This window comes from Mesoplodon bidens, assembly GCF_964165515.1.
Source record: "Mesoplodon bidens genome assembly, chromosome: 4".
In the NCBI taxonomy this organism is placed as follows: Eukaryota; Metazoa; Chordata; class Mammalia; order Artiodactyla; family Ziphiidae; genus Mesoplodon; species Mesoplodon bidens.
In genome coordinates, this window is record NC_138160.1 from 89,680,811 (window position 1) to 89,704,179 (window position 23,369).

The 23,369-nt window shown below is 36.5% G+C and overlaps 1 protein-coding gene across 2 annotated transcripts in view; it reads right to left on the reverse strand.

Annotated features, from left to right (window-relative positions):
- FBXL17 (F-box and leucine rich repeat protein 17) overlaps positions 1–23,369 on the reverse strand; it is a 491,291-nt gene that overhangs the window by 360,195 nt on the left and 107,727 nt on the right. The window lies entirely within an intron of this gene.

Sequence of the window (23,369 nt, forward strand, 5' to 3'; positions counted from 1 at the left end):
TAACTGTACGAAACAAGTTTACCTGTACTTTGTAATATATCTAAAATTATAGATAATAAAAGGAAGTAATCCAAATAACCTTATATTTCTAAGGGTATATTGATTCTACTTTTAATGTTCTCACTTGACAATACTCTAACAGCCCTTGGAGATGACAGTACATTCCTACTGTTGTTAAAGCCTTTGGAAAGCACAACAAAGTATATATACCAAAATTGGGCTAGGTAATGCTCCTAAATATCCAAGGTCTTAGATAATAAGTAGAATAGCAAAGTTTCTTACCTGTGATTATAGGAATTTAACTCATCAATATATAATTAGTTTGATTTATTATAAGTATAATATTCTATAACCACAAAGAACCACCTCCTCCCTGGGAGGCTGATGCATAATTTGCAAAAAGAAAACACATACAAGCAAGAGCACGACCTTCAAAAAGTCACTTGTGTTTGTGAAAATATTTCAGATTAATATTTTAACAAGAGAAAAATGCTTCCCAGGATGAATAAAATCTAACCAAGGTATAAAGTCCTAACAATCCGTGTTTTAATCATAAATGAAAGCCAATAATCACCTGTTTAAGAAAAGCATACGAACACCCTAATGTACGAATATAGAACATTTCTTGCATATTCATGTTTCACATTCTTTAAACAAGAAAACCTATTATCAAAAAACAAAACCTAAAATTAGGTTATACATTTTTCATCATGTCAGACAAATACATTCACAGCTCACTAAATGTTCTTTCTTACATTTCAAACAGCTTATAAAATCCCACCTCCTTTAATAAGGTTCCCACAATAACTGGAAGTAAGATGGCGAGTCCATCACCCACCCTGACCTAGTCCACTTGGTCCACACACTTAACCTTCACAGAGGAAGCCATGCTAAGTAACAAGAATGTGAGAAAAAGGCATTTCCCTTGTCAGTTTTGGCAGAATAAAAAAAAAGTTATGTTGTATAAATATGTTTAATTTCATTTTTTTAAATCAGAAGCTCAGAAAGGGCAGAGCTCATGTTATACAATATCAAGACCCAGATTCATCTCTCCAGGAAAAAGGGGTCAAAGGAAGTTTTTAAGTATTTTCATAACATTCCCCAAGTCCAAGTTAACATATACCTTAACAGGGCTGGACAGATAGTAGGTGCTCACTAAACATTTATGGAATACATGAATGAATCAGTCAAATCTAGGAAAGGCAGGTACTAGAAAAACCGTATCACTGAGGATGAAATGACAAGTATACTGCAGAATTTCTATGTTAAAAGTCAGTATTTGAGTACCTATTTGCCAGGCACTGTGCTAGATGATTTTTATTACACTTATTTAAAGTACAGTGTAAAAGTCTTAAAGGTGTTACACATTTTTACTCAAAAAGAGCACATCTGGGGACTTCTGAGCAATAGGCTCAGCAGACAAGAGACGGATTTGTGGACCAGGATGCTCAATGCAGCAGTATTTGTAGTAATGAAAAAATACAGAAGCCTCCCAAATGTATTAAAATTAGGATAATGGTTAAATGATGGTATATATTTTTGATAGACTGCTATGTGGCCATGAAAGATCATATTTTCTTAAAACATTTAATGAAATCGGAAAATATAATGTAATTGAAAAAGCAGGATATATAATTATTAGGAGTTTAAACATCATTCTATTAAGTATATAAGCAGATTGAAAAAACTGAGGAGATAAAAATGTTAACTACCTCTTGGTAGTGGGATTATATGTGTGATTTTAATTTTCTTTATGTTCTTCTTTTCCAAAGTTCTACATCAATACTCCATTATCACAGAAAACAAATGCTAAAAAAGGAAAAAAAACAATGGGAGAAAGCTTTTTAAAATTGATTTTCGTATTTTAACCTAAATAATTCTCATATAAGTTTAGAAAACTTGGGGACTTCCCTGGTGGTCCAGTGGTTAAGACTCCACGCTCACAATGCAGGGGGCCCAGGTTTGATCCCTGGTCAGGGAACTAGATCCCACATTCCGCAACTAAGAGCCCGCATGCAGCAACTAAAGATCCCGCAGGCAGCAACAAAGGTCCCACGCGTGGCAACAAAGGTCCCGCCTGCCACAACTAAGACCCAGCCAGAGCAGCCAAAAATAAAATAAATAAATAAATGTTTAAAAAATAAGTTTAGAAAATTTTAAGAAACTAAATGTAAATTTTCTTAAAATTTAGAAAAATAGGATGTCGATTACTTTAACCTATAAAATATTAGATATAAATTAGTACCATATGGGCTTCCCTGGTGGCGCAGTGGTTGAGAGTCCGCCTGCCGATGCAGGGGACACGGGTTCGTGCCCCGGTCTGGGAGGATCCCACATGCCACGGAGCGGCTGGGCCCGTGAGCCATGGCCACTCAGCCTGCGCATCCGGAGCCTGTGCTCCGCAACGGGAGAGGCCACAACAGTGACAGGCCCGTGTACCACAAAAAAAAACAAACAAAAATTAGTACCATATTTCTCCCTGGCTTTTATTCTTCCATGCCATAAGAAGAAAATGTATTATAAAACAATATACAATACATCTAAATACACTTTGCTTGGGTAAGCCAAAAACAAGTTTTTGAAAATCTGTTTATATATTTCCCCTACATATTGAAAAAACGTACATTTAAAAAAATTTGTTAAGGAACATAATACTATGTAGAGCCAATTCACTAGTTTAGACCCAAAATATAAAGCAAAAATTTAAAACACTGAATCACTGTTCCAACATATAACTGGACTGCAGAAAAAGACATACATCTAGAACACAGTATTAAAAGGTACTTTAAATGTACACAAATATGCAATGCTTAGTGGAGGGATACATTCCAGGAATTCTCAAAGCCAACGGCTTCGGCAACATGGTGATACTGTGCTTGTATTACACAGCTTCTCGCCTGTACTTTGTGTGAAAACAATAATCAAATATATCCCAGACCTCACGTGCATGGAATTACAAAATAGAGACACATTTGCTTTTAGTGACCTAATTAGGGAGCTAGAATTCCCCACTAGCCTGACTGATGGAAATTAGCATCTCTAAGTTTTCTCCATGGTCTTTTCTGGGATGCCCAAAGTAGTGACTCGCTCCTGCCCAAGCACTCAGCTTTAGCTACTGTCCCACAGGTGCTGACTTGCTGTGGTTCCTGTTGCCTCCGTGTGCCTTGCAGCAGAGCCACTCAACAGAGCTCAAGGCTTTTCCTGCCTCCTATGATCACTCCAGTGTCATGGCATTGAAGTTCCTAGTCCTGGGAGTGCCAGAGCACTGCAGAAGTGGAACCAGTGGCCTCTGCCCCAGTTCTGCCCCAAACCTCACCACCTGAGCCCCGATGGGGCCACCATCTCACAATGTCTGTCTGTCTCTCCATACACAGTTTCTTCAGTTTCTGGCCCTCTCCCTCTAACCATAGGAATTAAAACCAAGTACCAGGGGTCGAATGAGGAATAGATGCCATACAACTTACACCTTCCCTTACTCCCCTACCACAAAGCTCTCCCTCTCCCTCATGTTTTCAAAATATGTGTATCAGGATCTGGCAAATGCTACATATATAAGCATGTATATAAAAAGAGATGGGCCGGCAGGAATCTACAACTTTAGGTGGTTCAGACTTGAAGTCACAAGGACTAGATCTGAGTCACTCATTTCACCTCACACCAACTACATACTTAACTCTCCAAATCCCAATATTCTCATCTCAGTTACTGCAGTACCTACCCCCACTGAGTTGTGTGAGGATTAAAAAATATAATGCATGTGAAGAATTCATATAATACAAACTTAATATAATTGTATTCAAATAAATTGGTTCATTTGGCGAAAGAGAGAAAAGATTATATGTTAATCTGGGTGAAAACTAAGTTTCTGGAATTTCATAAAGAAAGAAACACTAAACCATCAAAAGAAAAACATCTTTGTTCAATGAGATTTCTGGTTTAGTTAGTTGAAGAGGCTTGGTCTTTTGAAATCTTAGGCAATCTGTCCTTACCTAACACTGTAGAGTTCATTAACTATTTAGAGGAGGCAATGCAACATGACAAAGTAGTGTCTAACTGGGAGTCAGATTTTAATTTTAATTCAATTTACAAATGTTTATCATCAAGTATGTAAAAGCCCTGTGTAGTATGTATGTATGTGCAGTGGTGGTGAGGAGTAATGTACACAGATACCCATAATAACATGAGATAAATGCTAAAATAGCCATGCAAAAATTGCTTTTGGATCACAGAAGAGAAAGCAATTAGTTTTACACATTTGTGGGGGGGACCAAATGGTATCTTGAAAGTCACAAAGGAGAGACCTTTAAAAGATCATTTCAGGCATGGAGGAGAGGTAGAACCATTCAGAACAATAGGTACAAGGGCCCAGACACGTGAATGTACAAAACATATGGTAAGAATGAAAAATCCAGGTATCAAATTCTGGCTCTGCCCTAGGCAGCACTGTGGCCACCTTGGACACATTATTTAATCTTCTATACCTCTGTTTTATATTCTTTAAAAATGGAGGTAAGACTATCTGATTAGAGCTTTCTCATAAATAAGGTCACTTTCATAAAAATATAACCTATTATAGTTAACTTTGTTTTATGTGTCATCAGATTTCTTCTAATGTCAGGTTTGAAATTTTTAACTAATACATCTTAAAAATTAATATATCTAAATTTTTGATATTCAAAGTTGAATTTTTAAAGTTTTGAGCATGTTTTAATTTTTACTCATAGCATTTAACTTTTACTGCCTTCTAAAAATCTTCAGGGTGTTCATGGCTTCTGAGGGTTTGTATTATTCATCTGTATGAAGCTAGGAAGTGACGTGATCCATATTCGCCACATGTCAGGGATTAACATTCACACCAGCACTTCTCTTCTGGTTCTAGAATGAGATGTATTATCCTACTCTTCCCACAAAGTACAAAAACAAAACAAAACAAAAAAAACCCTGGGCATCATATATAAAACAAACACATGTAGACTTTTACTTTGGCTAGAAACAGCAGGACAGCAGGGTTTTCCTGAGGTTTGTTTTTGTTTTTGTTTTGGCCTGTGTTCACTGATGTTTCCAGGTTGCTAGCTTCTCCAGGACCCAATGAGGGATGTGTGAGGCAAAAAGGCAATCCAGGGAATTCACCACTGTGTTGTCCTCAGGTTCCCAGGGAAAGATCAAGAGATGCCAACACCATGATGATGCAGATGTTGGAATTATCTGACAAAAGTGTTAAATCAGACATCATAAAAAGTGCTTCAGTAAACAAGTACAGTAGAGACATTCTTGAAGCAATTTTTTAAAAAAGTCTCAGTAAAGAAACATGAAATAAAGAAGAACCAAATGGAAGTTTTAGAACTGAAAAGTAAAATAATCAAAGGAAAAAAGTCACTGGATGATCTCAAAAGCAAAATGAAGACGAGAGGGAAAAACCAGTAAAACAGAAGATAGAAAAATAGAAAGTACCCCATCTGAAAAACAAAGAGAAAACAGACTGCATAAATGTAATATTCATGTCATCAGTATTCCAGAAAAAAGAAGAGAAAGAATGTTGAACTAAAACAGTACTCAAAGAAATAATGCCAGAAATTTCCCCAAATTTGGTTAATGAAATAAACCTACAAATTCAAAAAGATGAGTGAACTCCAAAAGAATAAACATAAAGAAACACATGCCAGAATATATCATAATCAAACTACTAAAAACTAAAGACAAACAAATCTTGAAAGCAGAAAAATCTCTCTATAATTGAAATGTGAAAAACAATTCAATATTACAGCAGATTTCTCATCAGAAACCAAGGACACCAGATGGAAATGGAACAATATTTTTCAAGTGCTAAAAGAAAAGAATTGTCAAGCCGAAATTCTATATCCAGAAAAAGTATCCTTCAGAAGTGAATAGGAAACCAAGACATTCATTCAAAGATGAAGAAAAACTTAGAATTTCTTGCCAGCAGACCTACCCTGAAAAATAACAAGTAGCTCTTGAAAAGGAAAAGAAACGATAAAGAAATCTTGGAACACTGGGAAGTAAGGAAGAGGAAGACAAAAAGTAACAATTTGGATTAATACAACATACTTTACTTCTCCTCTTGAGTCTTCTAAATTATATTTGATACTGAAACATTCAAGCAGAGATAGGCTGAGAAAAATTCAAAGCCAGGTTCAACCCATCTTAATCCTCCCTCCTTCCTATTCCTTTCTCTTTCTCAACTAACAAATAGACACACTGATCTTGATCATGTGGCCTAGAGACCTAAGTCCTTCTTGACCCTGCACTACAATGTCTAGACATGCTTTATCCCTTTTACTGCTTTAAGAAAAGAGGATTTCAGTCTCTTTCCCTGCTAGGGATGGTATGAAACAAGCCAGGAATGCATCTGACTGATATGAGACCTCTGAACATGACTTATAACCATGGTAAAAAAAAAAAAGATTAAAAGTGAAGGCTGATTCCTACTTATGATCTGGTCCAACACTACTAAATATACTGCTTTATTCTGTACCAACATGTTAATTTACAGAAACATATCAAATCAGTATTAAAAATAGTATCATGCATATTTTATTACAAACTGGGAGAATTCTATATTTAACATTCAAATAGTGAAGCTGTTTGGTATCTTTGTAAGGACATGAACTTGCATAAGAGTGCAACTTACACAGAAACAGAAAGAAAAGGGAGCACACTGCACCCCTGCATTAGAAATGCCCTCTACTCTGGCCTTGGTTCATAATCCACTACCCCAAGCAAGATGCCCCGAGGAGCAGTGCAGAGCTGAGAACAACAAAACATACCTGACCCGTATTTTCTGAAACATGCTATTAGAGGTCACCTGCCCACAATTAGACATATTCCTATACTAACAAAATATGAGTGCAGGGGAAGTCCCAATGGAGGCTACCACATTAGGACAGGGAAACTAACTCCTTTTTCCTTTATCCAAAAGTAAACCCCAATGAATGAAGAGATTGTAAAAATAGTTAGAAAAAGCTGACAACTCTCTTCTACATCTAGGAAACACATTTTTTGCATGCAAGAAAAAAGTGACCTTATTATTTTTTAAGAACTGTTACATATCAGAGAAACCATATAAATCTCTTCAAAGGTTTTTAAAAGGTTTAAAAGCCAGGAAATTTAGATGTTTCAGCACCATTAATGCTAACCTTGGCACTGTGACTGCTACCAATCAATTTTTTCCTTTTGGAAAGAATGAATAATTTTGATGAATGCTATTGCAAATTACACACTAAAAACACAATTTTTCATATGAATGGGGCCAATGTCTTTTGGCACGCTTGTCACCATCACAATATAACTGCTAATCTTCAAATACAGTTATTAACAACTTCAGAAAATCATTTAGAAGACCAACTCTCCTTTTTAAGGTCAGTGATTATCACAGTTAATGACCAATTGGCTTTAGCCATTACTGTCCTGAACTTTACATCATGTTTTAAACTAACAAGACAATAAATAACTATTAACACCAACATATTTTGAAGGGTGTTTTTCAGTCACCATCTATGCTTACCAAAAACATAACTGCTTTTGTGTTTTATATAATCACTTGGTCACTTGCTGATTTTTGCTTGTTTCCTTGTTGTAGCTGGTGTTATTTTATCATTAAAGTAGGAATAAGGGTGAAGGGTAAAAAGACAAAATCAGAGATAAACACTATTAGCATTTTTCAAAAATACTAGTTAAACCTGTATTAGTTTAGAAAATATAAAGGGCACTGAAAGGTATCAAATGAAAAATAAAAGCCATCTTCTCTTCATTTTCATTTCTCAAAGGTAATCACTCAAGTCTCTTAGAGTTGCTAACAAAAGAACTGTTTAATGTATATACTTGTGTACAGTATATGTACCTCTTTATTTTTCTTTCCAATTTCATACAACAGTTTCATACATGATACACTGTTCTGCAGCTTTCTTTTTTCCCTTATAATATCTTGGAGATCTTTCCATATCAACATGCATAGGTTTATCTCAATTATATAAGAACTGCAAAGTATTCTATCATGTGAAAATACAAACTTATTTAACCAATCTTATACTGATGGATATCTAAATTATCTATTGTTTTGTTGTCTATTTTGTTTTGTTATTGCAAACAGTACTTCAATGAATATCCTTGTACATATATTTTGAAAAACATGTGAAAGTTATCTGCAGTATTCCTTATAGTGTGACTTCTGCGTGAAAGAACGTGTCTTTTTTTTTTTTTTTTTTTGCAGTACGCGGGCCTCTCACTGTTGTGGCCTCTCCCGTTGCGGAGCACAGGCTCTGGACGCACAGGCTCAGCGGCCATGGCTCATGGGCCCAGCTGCTCTGTGGCATGTGGGATCTTCCCGGACCGGGGCACGAACCCGTGTCCCCTGCATTGGCAGGCGGACTCTCAACCACTGCGCCACCAGGGAAGCCCAACATGGGTCTTTTTAATTTTGAGAGATTTTGCTACACTGTCTTCCAGAAAGACTATACTGACTGATTTTCATTGGAGAGAATGTCTCTTTCTCTACCAGGTATTGTCACACCTCTTATTTTCACCAACCTGCAAGGTAAAAATGATCTCAAGGTGTTCTCACTTCGAATTCTTTAATTATTAATAAGGAGGATGTAAATCTTCTTGTATGTTTATTCAGAGGCGGTTGTTCTTAGCTATTATTATTTTCTTATTTAGTTAGAACAGGAAAATCAAGTCTGATCCCTTTAGTTTAGGGCTTGATACATAACAGCTACTCAATAAATGCCTGATCCCTTATTAGATGAATCAAACAACAGTTTAAAAGAAACCTTCCTTATAGCCACACTGTATTGTCCTGATACAATCTAATACCTGGTTTTCAAAATTCTCAAGCTTCCTTGACAATGAGCCAAAAGAAGTTGGCAAAACTATAGAACAAGCAGGTTACAAACAAAAGGACACACAACAGTAAACGCATTATGTAGTCGCTCTTCTGTAGCTATAATCACAGACGACCTTCTACCCTGTTATACACAACACACATTTCTCCATATTATATAAACCTTTTAAAAAGCTAAATAATATTCCACCAATCCTATAAAGTAGTATTTTCCAGGTTTTATTCTTTCTATAAAAAGTATATTTTATACATCCTTCTACAATTTGCTTTTATCTTTTCATTCAACATTATGTTGCTGAGATGTAGACATAGATACATGTAAATCTACTCCATTAATTCAACCACTTCCAATTATTTAATATACAGTGATTTATCAATTATATTATCAATTTATGTTTAAATTATTACAAACAATGTTGCAATGGAAGTCCACGTGCAGCAACAAAGACCCAACGCACCAAAAATAAATAAATTAATTAATTAAAAAATTAAAAAAAAATTTTTTTTAAATCACCATGCCAATAAAACATTCTCAGAAAAACCATTCAAAATTGTTACTGCATGTTCAAAGCAACTGTCGAAACTAATGTAGAAAAGCAAAGCTTTCCCAACTTGTATATGAAATTTCCCTTTAAAGACAAGAATTATAGAAAGAACATTTTACTCTAAGAAAAAAAGTGTTTTTTTAATCTTCATTTCTGTGCCTCAGCAGGTTTTCTATAATGGTAATCCTTGTATTTAAGCATGTGGAATGGTTCTTTGAAGACTGCCTTCAAATAATTAATACCTGCTAAATGTATTACTTTCAATCTTTACAAATATTTTTGTATTTGTTAAAGCATAATATAAGGTGCCACCTCTCCACTCAAAGTCCTTTGGATTGCAGAAATGCTATCTCACCATTTAATGGCTTCTCTCCCCCTTCCTCTCCCCCTCCCCTTCCCTCCCCTTCCTCTCCCCTTCCCTCTCCTCTCCCTCTCCCCCTCTCCCTCCCCCTCTCCTTTGCTCTCTTTGCAAGATAAAATGAATAAAGTAGGTCATCCTCCTTGATTCTAACATCCAGCATTATCTATTGAGGATAATTAGACTAGCAATAATTTAAGAAATATTTAGGCAAATAATTTAAAATTTGTAAAAAAAAGTATCCACATAAAAGTAATAATAAATATGAAATCAACTTTTCCTACAATATTGGTACCCTTAGGTAAATTCATGTTTTGAATTCATGGAAAAATTAATTAAGGTATGAATACATTTTATAGAATCTAGAACTTCAAATGTAAAGAACTTTCAAGGTGCATTATGATAAAGAAACTTACTGGTAAAATAGTTCTTAAGTGGCCAACTGTGCTTCTAAGAAAGAAAAAGGAATAAAGTTTTAAGAATTTGCAACATATTCAAGTATATTCCCTCAATTGAGCTTGAATTGGCTAAATTATATATTCTCTGATATTTCAGAGGAAACAAGACATCAATTACCAATTCCCCAAATTCTGACTATACATAGCTTCTTCCTTAATTCAGTACCCACCTAGAGAGAAAACTCTGTCCCTCATGCTTTCCTACTCTCCACTATTTAAATCACTGATGTGACTAAGTTTAATGATCCAATAAGAATTTAAAATAATCATCAAGACATCCTAAAGACATCACTTATTCCCAAGGGATGCATCGGACACTGAGAGAAAATGGAAATCATAAATGAGTCTAATTTCTCCATCATTAATTCTGCAATGTTAAAGAGTAACAGATTCCTACTTAATTGTATTCCAAGGAAAGACAATATGTTAACTTGTAGAAATAATATTTAATAATTTAACATAATCCACAATTTCACAAGGGACTTTCCTGGTGGCACAGTGGTTAAGAATCTGCCTGCCAATGCAGGGGACATGGGTTCAAGCCCTGGTCCAGGAAGATCCCACATGCTGCGGAGCAACTAAGCCCATGCACCACAACTACTGAGCCTGCACTCTAGAGCCTGCACGCCACAACTACTGAGCCCACATGCCACAACTACTGAAGCCCATGCGCCTAGAGCCTGTGCTCTGCAACAAGAGAAGCCATGGCGATGGGAAGCCCACGCACTGCAATGAAGAGTAGCCCCTGCTTGCCACAACTAGAGAAAGCCCGTGCGCAGCAACAAAGCCCCAACGCAGCCAAACATTAATTAATTAATTAAAATTTAAAATTAATGAAATTTTTAAAACTTTCATAAAAATGTTTTTTACTCCATAAGTGTAAGCTAAGTTATAATGGTAAGAACAAAGGACAAAAGACAAGCCTACCCTCTGCTTTCTCCTATACAGGGCTGTCAGAGGTACTGAATTATATGCCCTTCAGGAAATCATTCAGAAAACATGAATGGACCTAGGGGGTATTATGCTAAGTGAAATAAGTCAGACATAGAAAGACAAATGCCATATGGTTTCACTTATATGTGGAATCTAAAAAAATAAATGATCAAACATAAAACCAGACTCACAGATACAGAGAACAAACTGGTCTTTGCCAGAATGGAGGTGGGGTAAGGGGGTATGGGTGAAATAGATGAAGGAGATTAAGAGGTACAAACTTCCACTTATAAAATAAGTAAGTCATGAGGATATAATGTACAGCATAGGGAATATAATCAATAATATTGTAATAACTTTGGTGAAAGACGGTAACTAGACTTAATTGTGGTGATCATCTTGTAATGTATAAAAATATTGATCACTATATGTTATACACCTGAAACTACCATAATATTGTAAGTCAATTATACTTCAATTTTAAAAAATGAAAATTACTTAGTAGCAATGTTTATGTTAATCCTAATGTCCTCCTCCTCAAATGGGCTACATACATGTTACTTGTTCATAGATTTATTGTAATAGGACACTGTGCAACCTACATACTAACTATGTTGCTTTATATGCATATCTATGACATTAGAAATAATTTACTGTGGCTTTAGTGAATGTACAAAGGACTTGTACAATGCAATGGAGCAGAGTGTTGAGTAGAACTCTGTCAAAGAGATTAATCAATCTTGAAGAAAAGTTTATATGCATGTATCTCAATACACATTTGCTGTTTATTCTGACATATTGAACTATATTTCTTCCAAAATCCTGAAAACCATTAAGACAGAACATAATTGTGGCATACAGATAATTACTTTATAAATAAAAATAAGTTATGTTCTAGGGTCCTAAAGGCTTAACATGCAGCATATTTTAATACATATACACTGTAAAATGGATTTTAACTTTTTCATTTGGTTGTTCCCACAATGTTTTCTTTGTAGTATTTTATAAAATACTACAAAGAAAATGAAAACGATATGATTTTCAATATATCTTCATTGATCCCTACATTTAGGCAGATTCAAAGGTAAATTCAAAAAAGAGAAAGAACAGGTTTCAGGTTTTTTTTAAGCAATCCAATAACTGACTTTTAATTCAGTAGCCATAGGTTTCCCTGGTTGTTGGGAATATAACAGAACTGTATTGGGTGCATACTGAGGCTCAACCCCAAGGAATCCTGAGTTTGTGTCCATGGAAAGACTGACCAACTGCATAACATGTTATGGTTCCACCTCCCAGGATGTCATTTCTAACATGCGAGACGTCAATTTATTTCCATACTTTATTTTCACACATTATATTCTTGAATTGGTTGAAAATCACATAATGGGAGTTCTTAAGATCTGAAATAATGCAATTTCTTTCCAAGGTTTTTATAAATAACACATCACTTTTTTTCTAAAGCCTCTTTCTAGCAAGGCAACCCTAGACAAATCACTTAGGAAAACTCACATTTAAAGATTTTACTAAAAATAGATTTCAAACTTTGTATCTGGTTATCAGGGAGGGGCAGGAAATAGCACCTAAAACATAAAGCTGTTGTGCTCACGAAGTGAGAAAGTGCTTAGCAAAAAACCAGGCACATGATAAGCATGAAAACATCTTAGCCAAAACTTTGAATACTGGCTTCTCTGTTGACTCTAAAAACAGCCAGCTCTCTGCCCTTAGATAAGCCACTAGACCTCTCCAGGCTTGTTTTTTCACCTGTAAACCATTCTACTGGATTCCAACCCTTGCAGTCAGAAGAGTCTGACTCAAAAGACCAGTCTGGAAGGAAATCTGAGAGAACATCTGGTTCCTATCTCATATAAATATTATAAATAACCTTCAGAACATTTACCTCTGCCCTACCATTGGCACTCAGAAAACATCTGTTCTTATATAAGTAAGAGTAAAATTAAAAATAGAAATAGAACTACTGATGAAGATATTCTGTTCCTGCCTACTGGCTTTCTCTAACTGGGCGAGTATCTTCCTAGGTAAAGTCCACCCAAAAAAGTGCTGAGAAGCCATGAGAAAAGGGTCAGGACCATCAAGACTGGAAACAGATTAAGATCTAGAACAAAGCCAACTCTGCAAATCATAAATGAGACCACAATCACCGGAAATATGAGCTGTATTATTAACCTAAGGCCTGAGGCAAAGCTCAGAGTCAAGAAGGCTCAGGAAAGCCTGCTCTCCTGGCAGGTATTTTGTACCATCCTCCATTTAGGTTATTTGCATATATCTCATCTCTTGACTAGATCACAACTTCCTTGGAAGCAAGGATTACTGTCTAATTTACATTTACATCCCCTGCTATGCCTAGCACATTGCAGACATCAAATTAATATTAGGCAAATTAATTATGATGCCTTCTAAAGAAAATCAATGCTTATCTTGACATTCAAAAAAACATCAGCTAAGTTTTGTTAGCTGACAAAAGTTAGTCAAAACATTTATCACTGGGCTAAAGTTTGGTTTTTTTCTTTATTTTTAGGTTTCATTTTATTAAAATTATATATGCACCTGGCTTGAATTAGGAAATAACTTCAGAAGGTTTTGTTTCTTTTTTGTTTTTGTTTTTGTTTTTTCTGTACGCGGGCCTCTCACTGCCGTGGCCTCTCCCGCTGCGGAGCACAGGCTCCGGACGCGCAGGCTCAGCGGCCATGGCTCACGGGCCCAGCCGCTCCGCGGCATGTGGGATCCTCCTGGTCCAGGGCACGAACCCATGTCCCCCGCATCGGCAGGCGGACTCTCAACCACTGCGCCACCAGGGAAGCCCCAGAAGGTTTATTTTTTTAAAAATAGCAGACTCCTCTCCCCTGCCTTCATTTCCCCCTTCTAAGAAGTAATAAGCATTTTCCGTTCTTTCAGATTATTAATTGACTTCCTTATCTCTAAATACCATGCGTATGTTGCTATTTCTTGATTTCAAGTGTAAGGCATTATCCGTTGACTTTTCAACACGAAACAAGGGTTGAGTTCTATTTCCTCCACTCAGATCCAACATACACACAATCTTTCCCACCTAGTTATATTATAATTTTGGTTAGATTCATATTAGTGTTTATATAATTGTGACTATATAAACAGTATCTAGAGCTGAGCCATTTAGTGTGATATTATTACTTCTATGAGGTTAACAAATGCCTTGGGGTTTGTTGTGGTCGTGGTTCTGTATGTTCGTTGCTTAGTTATCTGTGTATCGTGAATTCAACATCAAATTCTATGCCAGAGAATATTTTTAGAAGTTTTGACACTCATTATGGCCTGCTGTGGCACTTTGGCATTTTCAGGAACAGCACAAATATTTAAATTATTTTTAACGGAGTTTTAGTTATGTTGCTTCACTGAATAGGATTATGTTAGGTCTGGGTCACAAACTGCCTGGGCTTTATATGGGTTACAGGTATTTCTAATGTTACAAAATTTTACGCTAATCAGATTATCACTTAAAAGTGTTAGATTGGTTTTAATGTGGTGCAATGGAAACAGCAAAAGATATGAAGACAGACAGACATTGTAGAGAATTCTGGGCTCACCCTAACTGAACAAGTACTAACTTCTTTGAGCCTCAGTTTGCTCATCTATAAAATAGGGACTGGTGGAATATCATAAGTTGATTTCTGTTTTTTCTACCCACAGGAATAATTTGATAATAATTTTTTTAAACCTGAATAAAAATGCCCATAGGCATTTACCCTATCAAGATAGGATATAAAATTAATTGAAACTTACCAAGGCCCTAAATGACAAAGGGAGGAATAAAGAGAGTAAGTTAGAGTCACTTGGGCCCCAATGGTCAGGAAGAATAGCACATGAAGATGATAATAATCACTATTATTAACTGAATACTTACTATTTGGCAGATACTATCTCCTTTAATCTTCATTGCCAGCAGATGTGAGGTAATTTTGCCCACTGATGAGAAGTTGAGGCAGAGGGACAAACACCCTGTCCAAGTTCACAGTGACTTAGTGGCAGAGCCACGATTCAAACTTAGGTATTCTGATGCCAAAGTATGTGCATGTGTTCACTCAATCATGACCTTGATCGTGCCTTCCATGAAGATTCAAACAGCAATGTAAATGGTGAAATGATATTAAATTGATCACAGATTTAGTAAATGTTTTGAAAGATAGGCCTATTTGTGCCTGGATTGGGGAATTGGGAACAATCCTATGCGGTTGTGTGTGTTTTGTCAAAGGTTGCAGAAGACATTGTGTTTGCATCAATCTGCATCTCCTCAGACCAGTCACACCTTGACCCTGAAGACAGATCACATTAAGGACACTGGGGCAAGCATGTCAGCAGCTGTGAGGAGTGCTAGCTACTTCACAGGGTTATGATATATAGAGCATGCTACTGACTGAACTGTGTACCACCAAAATTCATATGTTGAAGTCTTAACCCCCATGTGATTGTATCTGGAGACAAGAGTCTTTAGGAAGTAATTAAGGTTAAATGAAATAATAGGGTAAGGGCCCTTATGGGATAGGACTGTGGCCTTACAGGAAAAAAAAAAAAAAAAGAGAGGGAGAGAGAGACCTCTCTCTCCCTCTCTTTTTCTCTTTCTCTCTTTTCCTGCCATGTGCCATGTAAGGACAAGAGTGGCAAGAAGAGAGTTCTCACCAGAAAATGAACTCGACCAGACCTTCATCTTGGACTTTCCAGCCTCCAGAACTATGAGAAAATAAGTTTCTGTTGTTTAAGCCACCCAGTCTACAGTATTTTGTACGGCCAACCAAGTAGACTAATACAGAACATGAATTTAGAAGGAACTTGATAATATTAACTCTCTTCTTCCTCTTTCTACCCTTTCATATGTTGGAGTTAAAAACAGGTAGCAAAGAAGCAGTTAGTTGTTGAAACGAAAAATCATGTGAGAGTCCCACAGGAGGAACAGATTCAAGTAAAAAACACAAAATTTCTGTTTACTACTCATTCAGGAGATTAAGTGGAACAGTATAAAGAATGAGAGATAGAATCTAGGGAGGCTTGGGCCCTTACTCGCGAGATGGCTTTGGCCAAGTCATTTAATATTTCCTTTTGCTCAGATTTAATCACGGAAATCAGGCTAGATGATCTTTAACTGTTTTCTGCTAAAATACTCTAGGATCCTATAATGTAGGTGGTAAAAAACTAGTCAACAGAAGAGTCTGCTCAGGATATATTCCTAAAGTAGTAACACACTGAGAATTTAAAATGATATAAATTAGATCCCAGTAACCAAGAGAAAAACTACACATAATAAAAAACCATTATATGCTATATCCAGAGCCTACGTATTTCCAGGGCAGTCTATAGATCATAATGAAAGCAATTACATAATTTCCATTTAAATAACAAGTTTCTGTGATTTAAAAGTGACAGGTTTTTCCCCCCAACAGCAAGTCCTTGGCTGCTATCAGCTATTTTCACAGAATAATTTGACTTGGAGAAAAGAAAGCACAAACAACACTTTTTCAAGCTGTGAGTATCAAGAATTGAAGAGATTTGATCTAGGAGGGATCAGGTACAAGCAAGTATGTTGGTTTAAAGAAAACACAATATGATCTATCAATAATGTTTATCAATATTTAATATATGGGGTGCGGAAATCCTTGACTTAAAAGTTTCTGAACAGCAAAAACTGTGAAACTCATTTTACTATGAAAAAATAGAATTAAGAATAGTTCTCAAAGAATTCAGAGGATTCTAATGTAAAAAAATTATTCCCCATGTAGCTGGAGTATATCAGACAAAGCCCTGGAACTGAAACTGGTCCTGTGTTTACATCCTTGGCTTACCATATACTGGCTGTGTCACTGTGTCCAACAAACTTGACCTCTCTGAGCCTTACAGTTTCTTCCACACAGTGTCAGTTTGAAACAAATATGATTAATAAATGTAAAAAGGCTGTGTAAAAATGTTGTTGCTGGGGCTTCCCTGGTGGCGCAGTGGTTGAGAGTCCGCCTGCCGATGCAGGGGACATGGGTTCGTGCCCCGGTCTGGGAAGATCCCACATGCCGCGGAGCGGCTGGGCCCGTGAGCCATAGCCGCTGAGCCTGTGCGTCCGGAGCCTGTGCTCTGCAACGGGAGAGGCCACGGCAGTGAGAAGCCTGCGTACCGCAAAAAAAAAAAAAAAAAATGTTGTTGCTAAAAATATGAGAGCTTCTAGGAAGTCCAAAGGCATGTTCAATTTCTCAGTGTCAAAGATGTGATAATACGAGATGTAAAAAACACAAAGCAAAGGTAAAAAATAATTCCCAAAACAAAAGGTAAAAAAGAATTCCTAAAGCAAAAGAATCATATAAGGATACAGACAGTACCCTAAAAGACCATTATTTCAATATCTAATAAAATCAAATTTTAAATACCAGAAGGTAATGGAATAAAATACCACTTTTAAGTTTACTAATTTGAGAATACTAGTCTTTTAACCTAAGCTAAGATGAAACTTGCTTTGTAGTTACCTATAAGGTAGTATATTTTCTTGTTTCTATCAAGATGGGTAAACTCCCTACACTACTGGTTCCCTCTACAAAAATCAATACTGGAGAAACTACAGCTTAGTGAGGGAAACAGTTGCAAGGAACTTAAAAAAGAAAGAAAGAAAAAGATAAAACCATACAAAAACAAACAACAAAAACTATGTACGATGGAGTCAGTGTGCTGAACCTAGGTTGGGAGGGAACAAGTTGTTGGAAAACTTTCCAGTGCTGCTCTTGCCTCTCCTCTGAGATAAGCAAAGCATACACCTCACCACATCATAGAAATAAGGCAGCAGGGTAATACGGGGCAGCTTAAAGGCTTTCATGAGGTGAGAGTGAAACCCCTAGGTAGAGAAGAGACAATGAGTGATCAACAGGAAGTCAGCGGTGCCTGGAGTTGAACATGCCAGATTAACAATGACCAGAGGCTGGCCCTCGGCGCTTCCCAATTCACATTAAGAGGCAGAGTGGCTATGTCCTGGGAACGAGAAAAGATCTAGAAATCTAGACACTTAGACAACTGTGAAGAACACCCACAATTAAATAAATACACAAATCTAAACATACATTAGCTTTCCTTTCTGGCAGGTATGAAGAAAGGGTGGGAAATAGGAAATGAAGAAGAGGGCAAAGCCATGCCAGGCAACCATTTCTATAAGCAGAGAGGGAGAAAGTAGGTTCCTATGCTCCCATATTTCTCCTGATTATTCCAATTAGGCCCACAAAAAGAGAGACAACTGCTGCTGCTGTCTTGCACTTAACTAAATCATGCCCATGGAAATTTAAGCCGGGGGAGGAGATGGTCACTAGGGGGCACCAAACCACAGCCAGTACTAGGACAGATTTGGCTCTCAGCCCAATGCCCTGAAATTCTGGCAGGTGAGATGCAAAGACTTGCTTTAGTCAATCCATCAATATTGATATCACACATTCTTGCACTTACACAATTAGAAACTTGGACTCCCTTTACTGTCTTTTGGAAGAGTTTTACAAATCTGCTGAAGCAGAATTATTAGAACTGATGTATCAATAATTTAAAATAAACATGATATAACAAAAGCAATAAGGAAAGATATAAGCATGTGAAGCATGAATAGGAAATCATTAAAAATAATTTTAAATATTGGTACAAAAATATAATAACTGTAATAAAAATCTGATAGAGGAAATACACAGCAGGATGGATACAGCTAAAGGATGAATTATTGATTTAGAAAATCACACTGGAGACCTTTCCTGAAAGGCAACAGGAAAGGATAAGATGTAACAACGTGAAAGAGAAGCCAGCAGATGGAAGCAGATGTGTGAACATCCAGATAATAGGAGTCTCAGGGAAAAATGGTGGGGAGCAGAAAGTAGAAAGAGAGAAAAAGTAAATCTTTGAAGGAATAATTAAAATAAATGTTACAGAACTAAAGAAAGATGAAATATTTCAGAATGAAAGAGCTTTCTGACAGGATAAATGAGGAAAACTCTATATACCATGACACATCTTTAACCTTAAGTTGGTTACATTTTAGATTAAAAAAAAAAAGATAAAATTCCTGAAGTTTCCATAGAGAAAGCAGATAAACTTTGAAACAACACTGGATACAATACAACACAGTAACATTTTAAAGTGAAGAAAAGTAATTTTGACTCTAGAATTTCCCATCAAGCCAAACTGTTTCTCAAAGGTAAGGGCAGAATAAAAATTACTCAGGCATACAAGAGTACAGAAGATTTGCCTCACAAGGCCCAAATTAAAAACATTCTTAGAGAAGGTACTCAAAAAAAAAAAAAAAAAAAGAAAGAAACCAACTCAGGAAGATAATGCAAATATACAGGATATAAGGATTATCAAATATCTTTTTTTCCCAAATGTCTTAACTGTTTATGTCTTACAAAGTAAGCTAAACTAAACACAAACTAAAACAAAGAATACCTATAACAACTGAGAACCAAAACTCTAAACAGGGGGCTTCCCTGGTGGCGCAGTGGTTGAGAGTCCGCCTGCTGATGCAGGGGACACAGGTTCATGCCCCGGGCCGGGAAGATCCCACATGCTGCGGAGCAGCTAGGCCCGTAAGCCATGGCCGCTGAGCCTGCGCGTCCCGAGCCTGTGCTCCGCAATGGGAGAGGCCACAACAGTGAAAGGCCCGCATATGGAAAAAAAAAAAAACTCTAAACAGGAACAAGAAGCAAAGAAATAATATTAATAAGAAGCTAGGAAATAATAAAAAATATAAATCAACAAAATACCGAACAAAAAAGCAGTATGAGAGATGAAAACAAAGGCTGCTTTTCTGAAGACTTAGAATATTAACAATTACTGACAGACTTTTCATCAAAGACATGGGTGAGGTTGGGAGATGGAACAAAAAAGCAAAATACAGAATGAAAAGGGGAAATATTAAATGTTAAAGAGATTTTTAGTGTCATAACAAGTATAGGCTGAGTTGAAAATCAAGATAAAATTGATAAATTCCTATAAAAATGTAACTTGCCAGAAATGGCAAAGGAAGAAATAGAGACCTTAAGTACACCAAAGAGCATGAAATAATTTGGAATAGTAATCAAAACTCTCCTCTCAAAAAGCCCAAGGCCCACAAAAGGGTTTTAATAAATTTTTAGGAAACATTAATGGCTTTATAATACAGGTTGTACATGTATTATACATGGGAAGAGTGTGAAACTTCACAGCTCATTTTAGGAGGCTAATTAATGGAATCTTGATTCCCAAACCAGACACTATGAGAAAAGAATATGGATTTCATTTATGAATTAAATGTAGAGCCAAGAACAGAAACAACCTCCAAATAAAATACTAGCTAACTGAATCCAACATTATATTCAAAAATAATAATACATAATGATGCCATGAGGTGTTTGCAATGCAATGAAATGCTGCAATGCAAAGGTGGTTCAATATCATCATATGATTAGCTCAATTAATGCAGGAAAAGCACATGATAAAGTTTATTACCTATTCACAAAATTTTTTAAAATACTTAACAAATGAAAAATGGAAGAGAACTTCCTTAAGTTGGTATAAGCTACAGAGGAATACTGTTCCATTTGAACTTAGCTGAACACCTGCTAGCAGAACTTAGTAACAAAATTAATTCAAATAAATTTTCAGTTTTCAATTTTCCTCCCTATCTTAGCTCTCACCACTCACTATCCAAAACTGATGAACCATATATAACCAACTAATTGAGATCATCTTGCTCCACCAACTAACTATCTGAATTCAGGCTCCAAGTAATCTTAGATAGCAAAGAATATCTGTATAGCAAAAAGCTACATGAAACATTATATTCAACATAGAATCTCTATTCTCTCTAAGATCAGGAACAAAAGAAAGGAGACTACTCACACCATCACTCTTAAATACAGTTCTTGAGCTCTTGGTCAAAATAAAATGGAAAAGAAAAGTTGTAAAGATTGGAAAGAAAAGGGAAAAAACATCATTATTTTTGTATGATATAAATATCCACCTAGAAAAAACAACACAAATATTTTAAGTTCAGAATAAGAGAGTTCAGCAAGGTTGTCAGATAAATTAAAGGGTTCTTATCATAGAGTCCATAAACTCTAATGGATACATAAATTTGGATGGGAAAATAAATTACATTTTTACATTTGGTAACTTTCATATACTTTCCTTAACCTCTATTATATTTTACTTTCACTTTCCTCTATACAGCACTTACTTCAATTACGAATATAGGCAACAAAGTACAGTAGCTGTCACCAATAGAAACGACAGTTGTTTCCAAACTGCATTACAATATTTTTAGTTATCTTGAAATAGCATTAACGTTCATTATTATTTCAAAATTATGAGAGTTGTTAGGCAATGTTATTATTTAATACATTAAAAACACATCTATATATTTTCATATATCTATGTGTTTTAACATTATCCTGAGAAAGTTTCCATAGACTTCACAAGATTGCCAAAGTGTCCATGATACTTAATCAGCTCTTCAAAAACCAGAATTAGGAAGAGAAAATTATCTTCATCTGAACAAACTACCCAATATGAAAAGAAAATTTCAGTATTTAATGTGGACTGTGTGTTTGTTTTAAAGAATCTCTATACTTTTGTCAATTAACACCTTTTTTTTTTTGCCAATTAACTAATTTTGTCCCAACTGAACCAGAAAAACAACAGGTATTCTTGTCCCAGTTCAGTGTCTACATTTTTTTTTTTTTTTGCGGTACTCAGGCCTCTCACTGTTGTGGCCTCTCCCGTTGCGGAGCACAGGCTCCGGACGCGCAGGCTCATTGGCCATGGCTCACGGGCCCAGCCGCTCCGCGGCATGTGGGATCCTCCCGGACCGGGGCATGAACCTGTGTCCCCTGCATCAGCAGGTGGACTCTCAACCACTGCGCCACCAGGGAAGCCCCAGTGTCTACAATTTAAGAGTACCACAAACTTTCAAACATATGCTCTGTCCCAAAGATAAGGAGAACCAATGATGGAACTAAAATTATATAAACTGGTAAAGAGAGAAGAGACAAAAATATTCAGTCAATTTGGGCTTCCCTGGTGGCGCAGTGGTTGAGAGTCCGCCTGCCGATGCAGGGGACACAAGTTCGTGCTCCGGTCCGCGAAGATCCCACATGCCGCGGAGCGGCTGGGCCCGTGAGCCGTGGCCACTGAGCCTGCGTGTCCGGAGCCTGTGCTCTGCAACGGGAGAGGCCACAACAGTGAGAGGCCCGCGTACCGCAAAAAATATTCAGTCAACTTTATGTATCATTATACAAAGTAAGATAATAAGATGGTCCTTGTCTCTATGCTTTGTTTCAATGTTTATAAATTACAGGAATATAGGCTTAAAATGAAAATAAAGTGATTTCAATTCAAAATAAATTAAAATTTTCTGACACCCAAGTGAATTAGGAAGTAATCAAGATTTTCATCTGGAAGTCATTCTAACTAGATCTTCCTTTGTTGAAAAAAATTCAAGGCTGAGTAAAGAGATGAGATCAGCTCTCTAAGCCTTGCCCACTTTACTCACCCAGGACACTAACTTCAGTAAGACAAATCTTAATGTGAAAGTACCCATTATGACTATTCTAATTTCAATGAAAGATGAATGAACCAGTCAATTAGTTTTTACATCGCTAGCCTACATTTCTTAATGCTATGCAACATTAGTAAACATAAAATACTGTAGAGAATTATGACGATAGTTGAGAAATATATTTTAAACTTTTACTGACATTGTCATAGGGTCAAAGCCATATTTCATTTATCCATGATCATTGGTTTGTTGTATATTTTAAACCTATTTATATGAAGTAATATTGTCAAGAACACAAAACTCTATTTAGAAAATGCAATAGAATAATTTAGAATTTTGCTTTAATCAATGATTTGTCTGCATTAAAAGATTTTTTCTGGGACTCCCCTGGCGGTCCAGTGGTTAAGACTTTGCCTTCCAATGCAGGGAGTGCGAGATCAATCCGTGGTAGGAGAGCTAAGATCCCACGTGCCTCGTGGCCAAAAAAACAAAACATAAAACAGAAGCAGACTTCTGGGGAAGATGGTGGAAGAGTAAGACGCGGAGATCACCTTCCTCCCCACAGATACACCAGAAATACAGCTACACGTGGAACAACTTCTACAGAACACCTACTGAACGCTAGCAGAAGACCTCAGAGCTCCCAAAAGGCAAGAAACTCCCCACGTACCTGGGTAAGGCAAAGCGGAGA